The sequence below is a fragment of the Psammomys obesus genome, unplaced genomic scaffold (assembly GCF_907164565.1).
Source record: "Psammomys obesus unplaced genomic scaffold, mPsaObe1.curated_primary_1811, whole genome shotgun sequence".
NCBI classification, from domain to species: Eukaryota; Metazoa; Chordata; class Mammalia; order Rodentia; family Muridae; genus Psammomys; species Psammomys obesus.
In genome coordinates, this window is record NW_026596234.1 from 9,547,893 (window position 1) to 9,564,403 (window position 16,511).

A 16,511-nucleotide genomic window follows, 5' to 3' on the forward strand; every position below is an offset into this window, starting at 1 on the left:
ATTTCCTCTCTGTGTTTACCAGTCAGTGCAGGTGGACCAGCCCCAGCTTATTAAGGGGTCTTCTACCAGCCCCTCACCCATGCTTCTGTGGCACCTGGGAGAGGAGGGCCGACTTTTTCTGTCTAAGTTCAGTCTGGGCCTTCATCTGTCCCCTGTTGCTGGAGGCTGGGCAAATGTCCCTGTCATTTGTCAGAATGCATTTGTCAGAAGCAGTCGCCGGCTTGACGCCCAGCCTCACATTCTCTGGTTAGAAAGCTTGTTGTCTGGGAGCAAACAAAGACCTGACCAGGTTTCCTGATTTTGACAGCCCAGCCCATGCTCCTGACCGGCTCAGGGGCAAGCCTGCTGGCAGCTTCCAGATGCCTCAATGGCTACGGGCTTGCTGGCATCTGCTGCCTGGTGGGTAGGAAGGGCTGCCACTCTGGCTGGGGAGGATATCTGTTCCTGAGTCCTGCTGGTGTTAACTCTTTTCCCCCAGCAGGGTCTTCATGGGCAACTTTGGGGAGGGACTGGCCTGTGTGACAGTTTTTGTGTTTTGGCTGGAGGTGTTTGTGTTTTAGAGTTCCAGTCTGGGGACAGCCTTCCCTTGAAAAGACACAATCAGGAATCTGTAAGCCAGCGGCACACATCAGTGGTCTGTGTGCTCCTTAAGATTAGAGTCATGTCTGGCAGGGAATTTATACCTCTCTGTCTCTCTCTGTGTCTTTCTGTCTCTCTCTGTTTCTCTCTCTCTGTCTTTCTCTATCTCTCTCTCCCTGAGGTGAGGGTGGAGGGTGAGGATTTCCGGGGAAATAGTTTCCAAGCCAAATCTGGTGGGAGGTGCTTTTTATAGTTTTTCTTGGCAAGCACAGCTCGGTGACCAGCAGATGGGTAGCTTAATGACCACGGGAAGCCCGGTAACCTGTGTTGCTTTTTTTTTTTTTTTTTTTTTTTAATAATAAAGTTTATTTTGGGGTTTTGGTTACCCATTTATAGAAGCACTATGATAGCAGTTAGCTGGAATTCTCATACACCCAGCACCCCTTCCCTCTTGCTACGGGCCTGGCATGTTAGCATGATGTAGCTCTTTGATGTGGACACTTTATTGAGAAAAGTTCATGCTTTTTCAGTGTGTGTGTGTGTGTGTGTGTGTGTGTGTGTGTGTGTGTGTGTTGTAAACAGCCTTGAAGTTCTGTGTTAGAAATAGGCACTATGGATAATGGTATACACAGCCTATTTAATGTATTTCTGTAACAGGTTAGCATGAGGTTCAGGCTGGCCTGAAACCAGACATCTTCCTGCCATGCCATCCCCAGTGCTGGGCGTCACAGGCCTGTGCCTCCCTGTTTTAATTTTTCTTTTATGATGTTTTCCTTATGGTTAGGTGAGGGCTACAGGTGTCTGGGAGATCACAGCAGGGTGGGGCCATTCTCTTCTCGTGCCCAGGGTACGCACTGTCAGCCTGATTCGTTGCTGTTGACCTGACCTTCCCCACAGGGGACGTGGGTTTCTCCCTGGTGACTCCTTTCCAAATTGTGCTCTTAGGAAAGTCACTAGGTGAGAGAGACCCTTGTGCAGGAGCTGCTCTGGGAACGTGTTGGGAAAGCGTGGGTGGAGTCAAGAAGCACAGGAGGGACTTCGTGAGCCCTGGGAGGCAGAAGTGAAGTTTTCCAGCTGTGGGCTCACGGCTGGAGGGTGACCCTTCTCTGTTTCTCCACAGCAGGACTCCCTGAGAGCTGAGCTGGCCTTTATCTTGGTACTAGGCCTCCGTCTAGGATGATACCATCCTGACGACGAACCTTAAGTTAGCTGACCACGAGCCCAGCAAAATCCACAGGAGGAAAAGGGTTAACAGTGAGGCAGGTGCCCCACGAAAACCACCTGTGAAAGCGCATAGGAGTTTGGGAAGTCAGACTATTGGCAGCAGAGGGACATGGGTGCCCCTCTCACCCCAGCAGGCAGGTGCTGCTTCTGGCTTTCAGTTTATAGAGGAGAACTTGAAGGTGCAGAGAGGTGGGGCAAGTTGCTGGCAACGGCAGAGCCAGTCAGTAGCAGAGCTAAAGTCGGAGCCTCGGCTTGAAACTACCATGGGAGGCCTCTCCCGCCTCCACTGGATAGGAGACAGTTGGTCCACGGTGCCATGGCAACCGAAGACAGGAGTAGTGGGCTAGGGCAAGTCATTTAGCATCTTTGGACCCCTGCGTGCTTATTTGTAAATGGCGGAAGTAATAGTTCTGTCCGATAGTGCGCTTTGAGTGAATTTAACCCACTGAAACCAACCACAGTGGGTTTTTGTCTCCAGCATATATTAAACTCTTGCTTTCACAGTCATGAGCCATTCCTCAGTCACTCAGCTAACTAATTTCCTAAGCGCCTACCACATATTAGATCCTGGGGAGACCAGGAAAGACCCAGCTCTGCCCACACCGAGCCAGTGTCCTTACACAGGCCTGTCTTGTCTTGTCTCGTCTTTTCCGAGTGCACTGGCTTGTACCTGAAGCAAAAGATTACATCAGAACGGAGATGGTAGGCATCTTTGCCTCTTTAAAAATAGCATTTGATTTTCAGCTATGTGTATGGAACTGTGTGGGTGTATGCCCTGTGTGCTCGCAGGGGTCTGCAGAGGCCAGAAGAGGGCTTTGGACCATTCTGGAGTTAGACTTACAGTCGGTTGCAAGCCTCCCAGTGTAGATGCTGAGGACTGAACTCTGGACCTCTGAAAGAACAACAGACACGAGTAACTGCTGGACCGCCTCTCCAGTCCTCTTTGCTTTGCTTTTGACCTTGCTAGGAGGACCTTGAATGGTGGCATAAAACTCAGATGTATGTATTTGTTATGCTCAGAAGGTGTCCACCTCTGTTTCCCTGGGGGCTTTATTGAAAAAAGGACTTGATTGGCATGAAAGACTTTTGAGTCTCTGTGAGAAAATGTGGTCTTCTTAGACCTGTTGCATATTGCTTCATACAGTAAGAGGCTGTCTAAGTGGATAAGTACATCCTGTAAGTGAGCTTACCATTCCTGGTAGAAACTTTAGTTGGACACTATGGATATCTTCTCGTGGTGGTGATACTAGTTTGATTGTGTCCTCAGGCCCTGTCCTGCAAAATTTCTGCGTGCTACTGATCTGTGAGAGTCTCATGTGTGCAGGTGGCCTTAGGTTTCTCTTCTTCCCATCCCGAGGAACCTGTGGGAGGCAGTTCTTCCCTTTCACTGCGTGGGTCCCAGGCACAGAACTCAGGTGGTCATGCTTGGTGGCAGGCCCCTTTACCTGCAGAGCCAGCCCACCAGCCTTAATTGATACTTCGCTGTCTCTACAAGAGCCAGTTTTTATAAAATGCATCTAAGAAATGATCTGCTTCATCCAACCCGGTTCCCAAATTTGTTTGCCTGGAGATGTGTCAAGAGCACCGTCACTTCTCTGCTGGTGGATGAGACGTCGTAAGGAGTATTGCTGGGGTATAGGGCTGCCGATCCCACCCGGGAAGGGACGTTGGGCTGCTGTTGGTGGCCCCTTCTGTTAGTGTCCCTTGGGCATGTTCAGGGTTTGGTGGACTCCTTCTCCTTCCAACTTGGAATTCCCTGGTCACCTCCAGAAGTATCATGTCACCTGGGTACTGTGGGGGGGGGACAGATACTCATCAGTGCTCACTACCAGTTTGCCTCCGTGCTTCTGACGCAATCTCTCCTCTGATTCCTTTTGGCTCAAGTGTAGGGGGCCAGCCTCGACCTTTCTGAGGGTGAACGCATACTCGCTGATCATTGCTTGATCATTGCTTGCCACTTTTCGGAGTCTGTTTCTGTCACCCTTACACTGCTGGGGTCACACTCTTCGAAAAGCTGGTGAAAATCATGGACACCACACACACACACACAGACACAGACACACACACACACACACACACACACACACACACACACACACACACACACGTCTGCGTGCACTCGCCCCATACACACACACCCCCCCGGCGCCCAAAACACCCCCCCCCCCCCCCCCCCCCCCCCCCCCGTGGCCCCCGGGGCACTGCCTCTCCCAACCCCCACTGCCATGTGCTTTTTACACCATTTCTCAAGGGAGTCATGGACCAATCACTGATGTCACCTGCGCTTCCAGCTTGAGAACACCTGCTCTCAAACCCATTTGCAGGGGACAATGAAAACCTCATCCTTCCAGCAAACACATGGCATTCTGCTTTCATGCCAAGCCGGGTGGGTGTGGCGATGAATGAGACCTGGTGCCTGCTCTTGCCTGGATACCCTGGTGCCAGCATGGAACACGGCCTGGTAAACAAATGGAGACAAATGAGGTGCCGTGATACAGTAACTGGCTTTTTTGGTGCTGCTAAAAATAGGCCTGTATACTAAGTAAGCAGGCTTGCTGGATATGGGTGACATTCGGAGATGCCGCCCTTCGTGTCCAGTTAAGGACAGGCCTCAGTGAGCCTGCTTTGGACAAATCAGATCTCCAGGTGCCCCAGGAGAGTTGAGAAGAGTCCTGGCCAGAGAGGAAGTGGGGCTGGCGGGGCCCCTGTCATTCTAGCTTGAAAGGTCACTGTCCCCTATTGTTAAGTTCTGATCGGGAGCAGAGGCACCCATATTGCCTCTTGGGCTCTCTAGCCCCAGAAGATGGTGAGCTAAGTGCAAGAAACGTAGCTTCATGCATTGGCAACGCAAGGTCTATCTGGAGCCGGGGTGGTTGGGGTCCGAGGCTCTGTATTTATACCCTTTCAGCACACAGCCAGAGTGTCCCCAGAGCACCCCATAGCTTCAGTCCCCAACTGTGCCCAACAGGCCCCACGAACTGCAGCACCTGTATGTGACCAGGTGGGAGGGGGAGGGGCCGTACTCCTCCCTTGAACCTACACTGGGCAGCAAAACGGAGTTGGAATAAGTCCAGGACACAATGGGGAGTTCACTCCTCTCTTCTTTCCCTGTTTCATTTCTTCTTCTCTTCTCCTCTGCCCTCTCCTCCTCTCTCATCTCATATAGCCCAGGTTGCCCTCAGACCTTCTCTGTAACCAAGGATGGCTTTGAACTCCTGATGCTTCTGCCTCCATTTCCCAAGTGCTGGGGTCCCAGGCATGAGCCAGTATGCCCAGTTTATAAGGCGCTAGGGAGGGAACCTCAGCACACCTACAGGCTAGACCAGCACCCCACAGAGATGAGCCACATCCCCCAGCCTCCGTTTTTTGCTTCTTCTCTGTCCTGCAAGCTTTGTGGGGGGGGCACCCGAGCCCCTCTTCCCTCTGACTGTGCAGGTAAAACCAAAAAGCCCTGGCTTGACTCGTTGGATGTCAGGGGACCTTGGCTGAGCAGAAACGCCAGGCCTGCAGCAAGCAGATCACTGCTTCTCGATGAGATGATGCGAAGGTCCCTTAGCTGGCTGCCGGAGGCCATGTGACTTTGGTTCCTGGCTCATGTTTCTTATCTGAGCCGTGGCTGGTGAGGACCATGGGCCCCACTGGGGCAGAAGTGAGGGTTCAGGGAGGTGTGGGATTCCTGCCCCAGCGGTCCCCAGCCTTTGTGATTGGGTAGTGAAGGGCCTGAGAAATCAGGCTATCCTAAGCATGCTGGCCCCTGGGCGAAGGTAGACAAACCTAGAAGATAAATCGATACAAGGTGGGCCTTGATGTGTCTTTAACCAGAAGAGCAGATGGGCCATGAGGGGTGTGGTGTCTGTGGGCTGCCAAGTTCCACAGGTGCCTGAGCGAGTCAACACAAAAAAGCCTGCTTGGTTTGGACTCAAAGACCCCGGTGTGCTCAGCTCAGCCTAGGAACCCTGCTGGCTGCAAACGCTTCCTTGGTTGTTCACATTCTGTAGCTGGAAAGTTCTGGAGGCCGCCTTCTGGGTGATGCAGGCTGCTCTGAGGTGATGCAGGCTGTTCCCAGGTGTTGCAGGCTGCTCCCAGGCCCAGAAAGGAACAGCCTTGAAAACTCAGCTCCACAATGGGTGCCCTGTGGCTTTCCCCCAGAGGGGACTTCCTCCCTCCCTAGCACAGGAAGTAGCCTCAGGCTCCCAGAGAGCTTGAGGCCAGCTCACTTCCCTGGCTGCTGCACACTTAGAACTAGGGTTTTGCTGACAGTTTGGAAACTGAGTTAGGGCATCAGGCTTGCCTCCAGCCTGGGCTGTTCTGGGATGGCCCAGGCTGTCTGCTACTCCACCTGGAGCAAGGGGAAGCTGCCTTTGACTTTCCCTCTGACCTTTTGTTACTAAACTTTCCCCCCAAACACAAAGGTAGAGGCGATGGGACAATGGGCCCCTTAGCCACAGCTCCCACAGCTCCCACCGCCCTAGCATCTCCCCTCAGTGACTTTTCATATAATTCATACTATTTTATAGTTAATAAATTAGAAGGGGTCAAAGAACTCGACACCTTTAGGGCAGAGGTGGTGGAACATGCCTTTAGTCCAAGCCCTCGGGAGGCAGAAGCAGGCGGATCTCTGTGAGTTTGAGGCTAGCCTCGTTTACAGAGCGAGTTCCAGGACAGCCAGGACTATACAGAGAAACCTTGTCTCAAAAAAACAAAAACAAAAACTAACAAATATGGACACTTGAGAAAAGTCAAATATGGCTGCTCTTGGGGAACCTCAGCACATTGGACATTGGGGACCTCAATGCCCAAGGCTTGTTTAGAATGCATACCTGCTGGCTTCAGTAATGATTAAAAAAAGATGTCTTCAGAGCTGTCAAGATGGTGCAGTGGGGAGAGGTAGGCCCTGACTGAGCAAGCCTGGCAGCTTGAGCTCCACCTCCAGGACCCGCACGATCCAAGGAAAGAAGTGACCCGCAGAAGCGGTCCTCTGATCACCATGTGCCTATCGGAGCACACACACTATGATAAATGGAAATTTAATAAAAGCTGAAGATGGTACCAGCACAAGGCCTCAGCCCATAAAGGTGCTTGCTACCAAGAGGGACAACAGAGTTGATCCCAGGAATCTACACGGTAGAAGGAGAAAACTGACTCCTGCAGGTTGTCCTTTGACCTCCCCATGTGTGCTCTGGCACACGTGTGTATGTGTGTCACACAGACATGTATACATGTACATGAATACACAAACGTAAAATAATGTAAAAATTGTTTTAAAGGAAATTCTTTGAAATAAGTAAAGTGACGTTTCCAGGGTTCAGCACAGACTTTTTGTGTTGTGTTGTGTTATTTTGAAACAGGGTTCTATGTAGCTCAGGCTGGCCTCAGAGTTGTTGAGGATGACCTTGAACTTCTGATCCTCTTGCCTCCATCTCCCAAGTATTGGGATTATGGGGACAGCCCTCCACAACCAGTGTTGTAGTTTACTTTTTCTTGCTGTGATGATACATTGATCAAAACCAACCAGGGGAAGAAAGGATTTGTTTGACTCACATGTCCTACTCATAGCCCGTCACTGAGGGTTATCAGGGCTGAGCTCAAGCAGGAACCTGGAGGCAGGAGGTGAAGCAGAGGCCATGGAGGACCGAAGGCTCACTTCCTGTGGCTTGTTTAGCTGCCTTTCTGTATCCAGTCCAGACCCACCTGCCTTGAGGTGGCACCTCCCACCATGAACTCTGCCCTCCCACATCAGTTAGCAATCAAGAAAACATGGTTCAAGGCTGATGATGGAGGCAGGTTTTCCATAGACCTTCCTCTTCCCAGGTATGTCAGATTTACAGCTAAGGTCATCCGCCACACACAACTGATTACAAGCTGCTGGCGGAACCCTCTGCGCCCTAGGACCACACTGTACTAACTGAGCCACATCCCGAGTCCTCAGGTGTTGTTCCCCCAACATTTTTGATGCACAGCTGGTTGGATCTATGGATGCAAAAGGCAAGAATACAAACAGCCAAAGAACAGGATCATTGCTAAACCTAAAACAGTTAACATCCGCTCTCTAGCGTTCGAGCCTCGGTGTTTGTTTCCCAGGGGTTTTTGCTGCTTTCCTTTTTCTTTTTCTTTTGCATCTGTCCCTAAAGTTCCTTGCTTTGTGAGTGGTCAACTCAGCCATCATTCTCTTTATTTTTTGAAAATCCTAATCAGTCAAATTCCTTATTGTTTATCTGTTGAGGAAATAAGGCCATGTCCCAGCGATATCTTCTGTGCCCTGGATATTGCTAGATGTGTCATCTTGTGATTTATTTATTTATTTATTTATTTATTTATTTATTTATTTATTTATTTTTGGCACGTCTCTCTGTTCCTTATAGATTGGCATATAGTTTGTTTTGTTTGAGGCAGGGTCTCTCACTGACCTGAAACATACACCAGTTTGGCTGGGCTGGCTGCTCGGGAACTCCGGTCGGCTCTGCCTGGCTTCACTTCCCCGGTGTTAGGATCATGAGAGGGCTCAGCCACCATGCCTGGCTTTTATATGTGGGTGCTGGGCTCAGCTCTGCAAGCACTTTCCCAACAGAGCCATCACCACATTCCCTGGCATTTACTTCCAAAGCCTTGTGCCCTGGACCTTTAATGTTTTTCTTGATGCCTTGTAGCAGGCAGAGCTGGAGGCAGAGTGAGGGAGTTCTTTTTCCTGAGCGGGCACTGGGGCCTAGCCTGCCTTCTAATCTAAGGATTTGGAAAAGGGCCTGTTTCAGTTAATAAAGTACATTTCCCCTCGCCAGCCCTTCCCTGTGAATTTTAATTGAGCTATGCCTGAATGAGCTTTCGGAAGGCAAGAAAGTGGCCTGCCATGCACGGGGATTTGTCAGGGCCTTATCAAAACAGACCTGCTGAGGTGTGCCAGCTGAAGGGGGCTGCTTGGTGAGGGAAGCCCTTTAAGCCTTAAATGCTTGCAGCAGTCATCTTAAAGGCTGAGGGAAGGGGGTGTTTGCCTGCTTAATCCTCAGAAGGTGGGCTGTAGGTCTGAAATCCGCAGCAGGTGATGTCACCTCTGCTCAGTGGATTGGGAGGAATGCCTTAATGACCAGGTGTGTGTATGTACGGTGGGCACTGATTAAGCGTGCCCATCTCTGGAAACACGGCACTCATGTTATATGCGGGGGTGGGGAGAGGAATAAATATGGCATGTCCTGTCATTAAGGCATTGGTGTTTGGTTGGAGACCTTGGTCGAGGGTGTCATGGCTGCATGGTCACCAAGAGGAAGTTTTGCTTGCAGGGGTCAGGCTTTTTGAGAGAGTGTGAAGGAGTGAAGGCGCTCAGCTCCTGGAGGAGGCTAGGGTGGGCAGAGGATGCAGGAAAGCCAGTGGCTGTCTAACTTCATCCCTTCTGGCAGGGCTGCCTCCGAGTGGGTGGGCTTAGTCCTGGCGAGTCCTGTTTCTGCGGGAGAAATATCCGAAGTCTACTTTCGGTGAATTCTTCTGACCACATCGTTCCTTCTCCTTTTGCTGAGGAAACTCTCCCTCACATCCCTGCCTGTGTGACCCCATTGATGTGATATTCAAGGCCAGTCGAGCCCAGTCTAGGGCGAGAGAGTTCAGGTGGTTTAGTTATTGGCTGAGCATGGGGGAAGGAAACCCCCAGGGCAACAAAACAATCATGGTGTGTGTGTGTGTGTGTGTGTGTGTGTGTGTGTGTGTGTGTGTGAAGGACCGTGACCTTGGGGGAGTCTCTGCATCTGGGGGATTCCCTGCACCCGAGCCTCAAGTTCCCCATCCCTGGCAGTTTGAGGTGTTGGCAGTACTGGCCTCCCAGCTTGTTCTGAAGTGAGGAAGGGGAACATACAGGCCGGTGGCTCAGTGGACACCAGTTATCAGAAAGACAGCAAGCGGGAAGGTGACTGGGATCCTGGAAGGCAGAGAGATTCCAAAGGGCCTCAGCATCTAAAGGGTCCCTGGTGCCTTCTGCCAAAAGGAGACGTTGAGCCTCCCGGGGGACGCTCGCCCCTCATCTTCCGAGTTGGCCCAGGGCACCGTGGTTTTTTAAGCATCCTGCCAGCTGCTGCTCTGCTAGACTCCTTGCCCTGGTGCTCTCCCTCCTGTGTCAGCGTCATGGGCGCCTGGCTCAATGGCAGCCTGCCGGAGGCACTACCGAAGCTGCCTCTGTCTGTCTGGGGAAGGCAGACAGCTGTCTTCCCTGGACGAGGTCAGCAAAGATGAGAGGCTGCCAGGCGGCCTCTGCCAGCACCTCCATGCTGGCGAGACAAGAGGGTAAACGTCCCCTCGCCTTCTCTGGTGTTCTTGGACCCGTTGATCTGGGTGGAATTTCTCAGCTTTTAGGCCCTGTCTGTGTGTCACCTCTGAATAAAGGGTGTGACAACCTGGATCCTCTCCTTCTCACACATGACTCACTTACGGGGAATCCAGTCACCACAGCCTTCTGTGCAGCGAGGGTGGGGGACAGGGGACTAAGGGCTCGGGGGGAAGTTTGTTGAGTCCCTTTCATTATGGAAAGGCCACTGGTGACTCTTGAAAATGCTCTCCCGGTAGGCTGTGAAGGCAGCCAGATGGGAAATCCGCTGCCTTGCTGCCCTGCTGTGGGGTTCCAGGAGTTTGGGGGAGTCACAGGCCTCTATCCCCTCTCTTTGCTGCCGTCTGTGTTGCCTGGCTGTGGCACAACCATGGCAGACTGTGATGCCTCAGAGGTAGACCTCAGCTGTGAGCCATGAAGGGGTGGGTTGGAGTAGCCTGGGCAGGGACCCCCAGATCTGCAACCTATCCTGCTGTGGGGCTCTGTCCCCTCCCCCTACAGGCACTTCCTATAGGCTCCCTAGTGAGGTTTCTATTTTTGTCATTCTATCCCACTTCCTAAAAATTCTGCCTGCCTATGCTTTTAGACACTTGAAAGATTGTTTCCATGCTGTTCCTTCCTCCCTCTCCCCTTCCCTCCCTTTCTCTGTGTGTATGTGGGGGGGGGGGCTTCTTTTGGGATGGGTCTCAGGTTGGCTTGGAACTAACTGTAACCCAGGCTGCTCTTAAACTCTGAGAAACACTCCTGCCTCAACTTCCCAAATACTGGGACTACAGTGTGCACCTGGTTTCTCTTTCTCTCTCTCTCACTCTTTCCTTCTTCCTCCTCCTCCTTCTTCCAAAAGCTCCCCATTGGCCAGCAGCCTGGCAGTGGTGTCCTGGCTTTGACCATGGCTCTCTTCTTGAGCACGAGTAGCCATCTGGCAGGAGGCAAAGGTGGGGAGACTGGTAAGGATCACTGAGTGGCCGGAGTGTGATTTTAACTCTCCCCCAGGCCAAACAGGAGGACTGAGAATGTTCTAGAGGAGTTGGGATCTTAGGTTGTCAGGCCAGCGATATCCCCCACAGGTTTTGTCCTGCAGCAGGGTGGGGGAGGGCAGGTCATTTCTCTGTATTATAGTTAAGGTGTCACCATTCCAAAAATAGCCTTTTTTTTTTTTCACGAGAAACTGGGGTTCAGTAGTGGTTGTGGGGGTGGGTGGAGAGGCCAGGGTTGCTTCAGACTGTCTTGGTTCTGCAGCTTAAAAGCTGTGTGTCTTTGGGCAGATTACTCACCCTCTCTGACCCTCATTTTCCCCATTTGTAAAACCGGGAAAACTATATTACCTGTTACACAGTGTTTTTGTGAGAAAACCCAACTGATGTGTGTTAGTTGTGTGTGATGGTCTTTGGTATAAAGCAAAATGGCACAGGTATGTTGAATCTTAACACTTCTGTTATGACAAGCAGCTCACTGAGTCACTAACACTTCAGTGAGAGTTAGTGTCTTCACTTCCAGGCAGTTGGGGGACGGAGGGTGAGGGGCACAAATCCCAAGAGGGACAGCTTCCTGGAGGCTTTCTCTAGCTACTTCACACGCTTCCAGAGGTCAGCTGTGAGATACCAAGAGAATTCTCGAAGTGCTGACCAGCTCATTTTATTTTTATAAAATTCCTTCCTCTTTTACAAAACGCTTTTTGAAGAAGAGATTGGGGCTAGCGCGTGCCACACCGTCAAATCAAACAGAGAAACCGTAGCAGGGGAAGTCAGAATTGTTGCTTAAAAGATGTGCCCACTGTCTGTTATATATATCGGGGGCTTTCTGTGGAGTGGCTAGCCTGTGTGCTACCCATGAGGACTCAGAGTATACTCGGGTCCTGGTAGGACTCTGGGTAGGTGAAGCCAGCTCGCTGTGTCTCCATTTCCTTATAGTTTGGCAGGCAGTTCCAGAGAAATTGGCAGAGGACTCCTCAAGTATTCTCAGGGCCCTGGGATTGAGTGAGCCCCACAACCCATTGGCAAGAATGTGGTATCAGTGAGGGATAGCTTGGGGTGTCAGCTGCAGAACCCAATGGCCAGTTGAAGCTGTGGGGAGCCAGAGGGACTAGGGATGGGCTGAGGTGCAGTGCAGCTCCTGGAGGTGGTGTGGCAGCCAAGGATGCTTCCTCACGCTCCAGGGTGTGGCTCACAGTTGAGGCTTCAGGCAGACTGAGCCTCCACAGAGCTCAGGAAGTGCAGACTGGAGCCCCGAGGCCCAGAGAGCTGCAGAGGCCTCAGCTTCAGTTGGTCTGGCAAGGCTGGGGGACAGTTGGGTGGCCAGCTGTTGGAGTGGGTGAGGCAGTAGCTCAGATCCACACAGTCCCAGCTACAGAGCATCCTTAGGTTGTGTTGGGGCCGGAATCCCCAGTCCGGGGTGGGCAGGCCCCATCAGTTCTAGGTAAGAGCTCTGGGTAGGTGAAGCCAGCTCACTGTGCCTCCATTTCCTTGTCTGTGGAAGGCGAGCAGGCTCACTTGGAAGGGTGAAAGGTCATGCCATGTGTAATGCGCAGACCCCAGTATCTGGTGGGTCCATTCCAAGTACTTAGTTACCCAACCCCTGCATTTTTATAATTAGTGTAATAATAGTGAGTTTCGAAAAGCTCCCCTTCTCGGGGTAGAGGGACAAGCCAGTGACTGTGTCAGTAGACCTCACCATGGGGCTCTTTAGGTGTTGAGCTTAGAGGCTGCTGTACTGCAGTCTGGCTAGCCAGGCAGACGGTGGCCCAGGAGAAGGAAGCTGGAGCTATGGAAGGGAAGTCTGGGGAAGTGAAGCAAACAAGTACAAAGTGTGTGCGCGCGTGCATGCATGTGTGTGTGTGTGTGTGCGCGCGCGCGTGGGAACAGGGCAAGATAGAGGGCTTGGAGCAGCCACGGCTCCTGCCTCCCTCCTTCCTCTGGAGACTGGCATCTCAAGGGTAGGCCAGGCATCTCATGGCAGGTGGCAGGGAGGTGGTCCACCTTGAGTACATGGCACACGGAGAGAGCTGGCTCCTCCTTAGAAAAGCATTTCTTTTATGTGTGTGTGGGTTTTGCCTGCATGCACGGCTAGACACCACGTGCAAGCCTGGTGCTCTTGGATATCAGAAGAGGGTGGCACCCCCCCCCCCCCCCAGGAACTGGAGTATGAGCTGCCAAGTCTTGAGTGCCTTTCTAACCTGTGGGTTCTCCTCTGCTGCCTGTGTGCCTTCCCATTGTCCGGGATCACAGAAACCTGTGCCATCTTGACAGTCCTGGCAAAACAAGAGATTTGGTGTTTGACAAAACCCGTTCACCTCTGCTTGCCATACAAATTATACCTCAGAGAAGAAGCAGTGGGAGGGTGGGGGTCGAGATGCAGGCTTAGAGCCTTTGCCTAGACGGCCCCGCTTGACTGTAGTCACCTCTCCCTGCCTCTAGTACTAGAGATTACGCGGCCTCACATGTGCTGGGCAAGCCTTCCACCGCTGAGCCACACCCCCAGCCCTCCAAATGCTTGAATTTTGACATAGGGTCTTACTAAATTGCCCATGCTGGCCTTGAACTCACTCTCTAGTTCAGACAGGGCCTGAACTAGGTGATGCTCTTGCCTCAGCCTCCCGGAATGGTGTGAACCATTCTGGCTGGACAGATGGTTAAGAGCGATTGCTGCTGCTTTCAGAGCATCGATTTGCAGCTACAGCTTCAGGGGGCTCTGACGCCCTCATCTGGCCTCTGTGAGCACCTGCACGAACACACACATGCACGAACACACACATGCACGAACACACAGGTGCACATGCACAAATAAAATACATTTGAAAAGAAAAGATGGGAGTGGATTTGGGCAGACATAGTGAGTACATGATGTTTACTGGCAACGCCGCCTACAGCCAAGATCTTGCAAAGAGGTTTATGGAAATATGGAAATGTCTCCTGAGAAAATTGACAGCGAGGTGTGGTTCTGAGATGGGCTGGCTTTCTTCTGGGCTCTGGGCAGGTGAGACTGCAGGGTCTCACTGTATCCATGGGCTGCTTCGGAAGAGCCCGAGAGTGAGGATCCCAGCCGCTCACAGAAGGAGGTTTAATGGCTCATCATTTGTGAGATTTGCTGTCAAATCCCAGAGAAGGCAGAGGGTGTTTGTTACTTTCCCACCCCTGCTTGCTGTTAAACATTTATAGACTTGGGGAGAGAAAGGGGCGGGGGGGGGAGATGAAAGAAAGAAAACTGCTACCAGGAGAGATTAAAGCAGTGTAAACACTGCAGTGCTGGGCTCAGTGGGCCTGGCTGCTCCGTGGGGCTCTGAAGCAGCGTGTGTGTGTGTGTGTGTGTGTGAACACGTGCACCAGCTCAAACAGACGCATCTTCACCCTGGCTGTGCATCCTATGAACTCCAGCCCTGCAGTCCCGAGCTAGAAAAAAAAAAAAATCAAAGCCGTGAAAGAGTCAGATGTGCCTTTCCTCTACTCTGTTCTAAGTGAGACTGTGGGGCCCGGAGTGGGTGGGGACTTTTCTTCTGCCACCAGCCAGTTAGCAGCAGAGCGAGGCTAGGTGCTGTTTCCCGCCCTGTCAGCAGAGTTTCATTGTCACATGGTATATTCCACGTCACCCCCACCTCCTGCCACCTGTTCCTATGCTAATTATGTTTGGGAAACTGAGTTTGTTTTCTCTGCATAATGCAGAAATAAAAAGTCTCCTTTTTGTAGGGCCGGGGAGACGGCTCAGTGGGTAAGCATGAGGACCTGAGTTCGGATCCTGGCACCCATGTAAAAGAGCTGGATGAGGCTGCACACTCCTGCTGTAAGCCCATTGCTGTTAGGCAGAGACAGGAAGATTGCTGGGGCTTGCTGGCCAGCCCTCTCCAGCCTCAGGGGTGTGGACACTAACCCACCACTCACCTCTCCCGAGGATGTGAGAGTCCCCATATGATGCCTTTCTGAGATGCTGTTAAAGGCTCTGGGGGCACATTTGAGATTTTGCTGGATGCTACCTACCCAGTCACCCTTTCCACAGATGATGTCCTCTGCCTCGTGGGCCAGGCATCGACATTTGGAGGAGCGCTGTCGGTGACCCGTGTGGCTCTTATGGGGATGCATTCCTTTACAGAGGGATGCTGGCATTCCTCTCTGCTGGGGGTCTACCTGTGCCAGCTCCCACCCATGTGGCAGAGGCTCAGTGTGTGACTCAGGGGAGTCTTCGTGGCATCTCCGGTGGAGCCGATTATTTCACTAGAATTGGGAGACATTCGGGGTGCAGAACAGGCAGCCCTGGGAGCTCTCAGGGAGCACAGGATGGCAGAGCATGTGGGCATGGGTGAATGGAGCCGCTGAGGGAACAGCAACAGCAAAGTCCTGAGGCGAGGAGGAAGTGGGTACTTCCCCACCAAACCCTGCTTTGCCTGGAATCCAGAGAAAGGAGAGGCTGAGGGTAGACAGATGGACCCCAGCCATACTGGCCCAAGTGAATTAATTCGTCCTCCGGTTAAGAGTGGTGGGCAGCCCCTGGGAGTTCTCATGTGGAATAGAGACACCATCTGGGCATTCTGAAGTCAGGTCAGCCATGCCAGAGAACACTTTCTCTATGGTGGCCCAGAAAAGGCACACAAAGGCCGGGGGTTACCAGAGTAGGAGATCCCACTCCTGGCTTGCAGGGCCCTGGGCATGGTTCTTGTTTATTCTCTCAGTCACTTCCCAAGTGTCTGTGGAGGCCTGTAAGTGTCAGGTACTGTGGTGGGTGTCAGGCAAACAATGTTGACCCACAGTGGCTGTGGACCCAATCTCAGTGGAGCTTAGTTAAGAGTAGAACTACCAACTTCCATAAAGAGCCAGGGAGTAAACATTTTAAGATTTGCGGCTCACGTAGACCTTGCCAAAACTCTAAGCTCTCCTGTTCCAGTGAAGAAGCAGGCCCTGGGCCCTACGTGAGTAATAGTCATGGCTGTGTACCAATTAAACTTTATCAGCAGATAAAATGTGGGCCCTTGGGGTGCGGTTTACCTGGCCCTGGTAGAGCAGATGCATGGAGTAAGGGAAGCATTCCTTGGAAGATCTTGAAGGGAGAGGAGAGCACTCTCTCAAGGACTCTGAGAGGGAAGGCTCAAGAAGAGGTCAATAGGACTTTCTCCGAGCTGCTTGGGGGAGGCAGGTGAGAATGACAGATGGGACCCATGATGACTAAAGGGCCTGAGGACACACAGAAGGACAACTTCCAGAGTGGACATTGGTCAGAGGAGATTTGGGGTCCTTGGCTCAAGACATACATGCTGTGCAGGGAATACTACACTGCTGGCTTGTGTCTTGGTAGCACAGAGGTCAGGATTTGTTGGTGGCTGGGGAAAGAGCCATGAGAGCCGAGGAGCTAAGGCTGGTCCCACCACAAATAGAGAAGTAGTGGCTTGGTGAAAGAGTCAGTGTCGGGTAGAGGGAACTAGCAT

At 52.0% G+C, this 16,511-nt stretch overlaps 1 protein-coding gene across 4 annotated transcripts in view; it reads left to right on the plus strand.

The window, feature by feature from the left end:
- Nfatc2 (nuclear factor of activated T cells 2) overlaps positions 1-16,511 on the plus strand; it is a 119,614-nt gene that overhangs the window by 12,872 nt on the left and 90,231 nt on the right. The window lies entirely within an intron of this gene.